General features: G+C 42.0%; 1 long non-coding RNA gene across 1 annotated transcript; it reads right to left on the reverse strand.

Moving 5' to 3' along the window:
* Positions 1-343: 343 nt before the first annotated feature.
* On the reverse strand, positions 344-3,297 carry LOC122476577. Its single transcript, XR_006295529.1, has 2 exons — positions 1,293-3,297; positions 344-572 (listed from the first exon to the last, which is right to left on the reverse strand). It is a non-coding gene; the product is annotated as an uncharacterized LOC122476577 (long non-coding RNA).
* Positions 3,298-4,604: the final 1,307 nt, after the last annotated feature.

Consider the following 4,604-nt stretch of genomic DNA (forward strand, 5'->3'; position numbering starts at 1 on the left):
TACATCCCCTCCCACCAAGATACAGGCCTTTGGGCAAATTTCTAAAGTCTTTGAGCTTCAGTTTTTTTCATTTTTTAAAACAAGGATAAAAATACCTATCTCGGGGCGCCTGGGTGGCACAGTTGGTTAAGCGTCCGACGTCAGCCAGGTCACGATCTCGCGGTCCGTGAGTTCGAGCCCCGCATCAGGCTCTGGGCTAATGGCTCAGAGCCTGGAGCCTGTTTCCGATTCTGTGTCTCCCTCTCTCTCTGCCCCTCCCCCGTTCATGCTCTGTCTCTCTCTGTCCCAAAAATAAATAAACGTTGAAAAAAAAATACCTATCTCATTTAAGGATCAAATAAGATAGCATATGTAAATTTATTATGATTATTATTACAACTTTCTGAATGTGTCTCCAGTTGTCTCCTTCCTCACCCTCTACATGTTGCCACTTGAGGCCAGATGTCCCACGGGTGACACGGGGCATCTTTAGACCAGAGCACCAGTGATACAGCTTCTGTTTTTGATCAGGAGGAGTCGAAATAGAATTAATGCCAGCCAAATGGTAACAGGGGCTGCTTTGGGCCTTTGTCCTAGAAAAGCGAGTGATAATCAAACACACAGTGTCAATAAACTCAGCTTTCTTTGGAAGGCCCACCAAATGTCAGTCCCAAAGGGCATTTAGCAATGTCAAGACGGCATTCATTTCCTATCATTGTTGCTGGGCAGACACAAAGCTTTGGATCCTAGACAGTCTCTTCACATAGCAGGACAGGTCAAATAATGTGGAGAGAGCAGGAAAGGGGGCAAATGCTAACCCAGTGGGTTCTGCTTAATGTTCCACATTGGCTGGGATGGATTTCATAAAACATTAGCCGCTGATGCTATTAGCCAGCAGTAGGTCTGGGAAATGCTGTTCAATATTTTTCCCATTTCTGAGTGAAAGAGAGAGCTGAGAGAATAATACTGTAATAAGGAAAGCTTTGCTCCTGGCAAAGGGCATGTCCTTCTCCCCCATGTTATTTGGTCACTTGCTTGAGAACAGGAAACAAAAGCAGAGCTGGGGATGAGGGTGAAGCAGAGGGAAGCATTTGTCCCTTAGAGTAAGGTAAAAATGTTTGTCTACAGTTTTAATAATTTGCTCTTCTATATTATAATTTTGGCCAATTTAATGCTTCAGTAAAGTGTGAAGTCCCTGTATCACTTTGAGAAGTGGTGTCATGTGGAATAAAGGGGTGGAAGAACATCAGAGAGTTTTCTTCTCCCCCATTCACACCTTTGCTGGTTCGTTAGTCAAGGAGGCAGACTCTTACCTTATCCCCTGGTCCAGGATTTCCAGGTAGTGAATGTGAAAGGAGTCTAGTGCAGAGTGGCAGTAAGAAATGTCAGGAAGGACGGACAATAAGCCCTCTTGTTTCCTAAAACATACATAGGAAGATACAGAACACAAAGAATACGGGGCTGGTAGGAATAAAGGGGAGGGCAGACAGGCTGATGCTGGGGTTATGCATTCATAGTCATACAAAGAAAATCCAAATATGAAGGACAAAATCCAAATATGGTCTGAATATGCCATGATTTTTTACTTTTACTTTTCCTGGAAAGTCTTCTGTGTTCAGAAACATCTCTACTGGCCTGTCACGGTGCCTATAATTCCATCAGGAAGTTGAATGTTTTAGTTTACAGGGAACTTCCACTTGGAAAAAAACACTACATACTGTCTTTGACTTACGACAAATTAGGGTGGATTTCTCAATCTGTCAAGTGTGTCCATTCCTCTGCCACTACTTTATTTTCACTTTTGCCATTGTTGCTAGGTTAGTTTGACAGCCTTTTTCCTCACTGGCCTCCCTGCCTCTGGCCAATGTCCCTTTAAGCCCCTTGTCCACAGACCAGCCCAAATGGTCTCTACTAAAGGCTAGGCCATACCTCATCCACCTGCTTCAAACTTCAAAGGCTTTTTAGCGTTTTCAGAAAACAGACTGAATTGAATGATACGGATTGCAACAGTCTCTGTTGACCTCTCCAAACTCAAAACTCACCCCATCATCACTCCCATTCTGTGAACTGTTTACAGCTCCTGCTCTTGTCCCCAGCCTCTATACCTGCAGTTCTGTCTGCCCCGTGTACCCTTCCTGCTCTGCTATCTCCCCTGGACAAGCCCTATGAAAGCTTCTGGTCTGGATATGGGGCTCCTCCGATGGATTTCCATGGGATTCTGCACAAATCTCTATCACAGCACACATTGTTCTATTATTGTTATGGTGGTCTCATTGTCTGTATCTCCATGTAGATTGCATAGTCCTCGAATGTTGACTTATAATACTTATGTCTCCCTGGCATCTACCCATGGCATAAGGTGGTTCACAGTCAATGATTTTTGGATGAATAAATGCATTACTATAATAAGAAAACTAAGGCTCAAAGGAGTGTCACTCAAGCTGTTCTATTACATGAGTCAGACAGGCACCTATAGTTTTTCTAGTTAAGATATTAATCTTTTCTTCCTAATCAAGACACAAAATTGTCTACATGACAGAAGATCTCATAATTGTAGTTAATGAAGTTGTGAAGGATTGGGAGGAAATATTTGTGACATATATAAAAGGCAATGGATTAGGAGCCACAATATCTAAACAGCACCTCTACTTCAATAAGAAAGCATACCATCAACCTTGTATAAAAATAAGGAAAGATAAATATTCCATTTGTAAATAAGGAAGAAAGCGTGTAAAGATTCCCAGTCTCAGCAACAAATCAATAATCACTTTTCACCCAACCAAATTGCTAAAAATGAAAAAGATTGATGAACTCCAGTGATGGTGATGGCATTAGGGAATGGGCTTTCTCTCACACTAGTAATAAAATTGTAAATTGAAACACTTTAAAAATTTTTTATTTAATTTTTTTGAAGCCATTCTTATTATCAATCAAAATTTAAATACATATTCCCTAGGACCTAGTATGATAGTTTTCTGTGGCTCCTATTTCAAATTACTACCAATTTAGTTGCTTAAAACAACACAAATTTATTATCTTTCAGTTCTGTAATTCAGAACAATGAAATAAGTCTCCCTGACTGAAAATCAAGGTATTGGCAGTATTATACTCCTTTCTGGAGTGTGAAGTTGTGAGGGGAGAATCTGTTTTGTTCCTTCTACCTTCTAGAGAGCACCCACATTCTTTGGCTGGTGGACCTCTTCCTCCATCTTCAAAGCCAGGAACTTTGGGCATACTCCTTACAGCATGATCTCTCTGGTTCTGTGTTCTACTTTGTTTTTTCCTTCCTTCCTTCCTTCCTTCCTTCCTTCCTTCCTTCCTTCCTTCCTTCTTTCCTTCCTTTTTCCTTCCTCCCTCCCTCCCTCCCTTTCTTTCTTTCTTTCTTTCTTTCTTTCTTTCTTGCATAGCGTGCGGATGGGGGCGGGGGCGGGGAGGAGCAGAGAAGGGTAGAGGGAGAGAATCTTAAGCAGGTTCTATGCACAGCACAGAGCCCAAAGCAGTGCTCAATCTCCGGATGGTGAGATCATGACCTGAGCCAAAACCAAGAGTCAGACACTTAAGCAACTGAGCCATCCAGGGTCCCCTCACTTCTTCTATTTTTAAGGACACTTGTGATTATATTAGGTCCATTTCTGACTAAGAATCTTAATTCCACCTGCAATATTAGTTTCCCTTTGCTGTGCAACCTAACATATTCACAGGCCCTAGGGATTAGGAGATTAGACATTTTGGGGGGGAAGGGCATTCATTATTTTACCTACCACTCCAAGAAGTTCCACTTTTGGCAATATACCCTATAGAAATATACATATATGTATATGTATATGTGTCCAAAACTGTATGATCAAAAAATTGGTATTGAAGTAGTGTTTTTAATAGTAAAAAAATGGAAAAAGGTAAAAAGGAAAAAAAACCCTATCCATAAAAAGGAGAATAATTATATAACCCTATGTGATGGTTAATTTCATGTGTCAATTTGACTGGCCCATGGGTACTCAGATATTTGGTCAAACAGTATTTAAAGTATCTCTGTGAGAGTGTTTTTGAATGCAATTAACATTTAAATTGGTAGACTGAGTAAAGCAAGTGGGCTTCTCTAATGTGGGTGGTCCTCATCCATCACTTGAAGGCCTGAATAGAACAAAAATGCTAGGGGGTGGCAAGTGGCCGACTCAGGTCATGATCTCGTGGTTTCATGAGTTTGAGCCCCGAGTTGGACTGTGCACTGACAGTGTGGAGCCTGCTTGGGATTCTCTCTCCCTCTCCCTCTCCCTCTCTCTCTCTCTCTCTCTCTCTCTCTCCCTGCCTCCCCCGTCTCTGCCCCTCCCCTGCTGGCACTGTCTCTCTCTCAAAATAAATAAATTAACTTAAAAAGAAAAGAACAAAAAGGCTAACTTTTCCCATAGTGAAAGGGAATTTCTCTTGCCTCATGGCCTTCTAACTAGGCCATAGGTTTTTCCCTGCCTCCAGACTCACACTGAAATATCAGCTCTTCTTCGGTCTCAAGCCTGCAGGCCTTCAGACTGGGACTAAACCACTCACTCTCCTGGGTGTCCAGCTTGCTTAAGTCACCCTGAAGATCTTGAGACTTTCTAGCCTCCACTATCATGTGCACTACTTCCTTA

This window comes from Prionailurus bengalensis, chromosome E4, assembly GCF_016509475.1.
Source record: "Prionailurus bengalensis isolate Pbe53 chromosome E4, Fcat_Pben_1.1_paternal_pri, whole genome shotgun sequence".
Classification (NCBI taxonomy): Eukaryota; Metazoa; Chordata; class Mammalia; order Carnivora; family Felidae; genus Prionailurus; species Prionailurus bengalensis.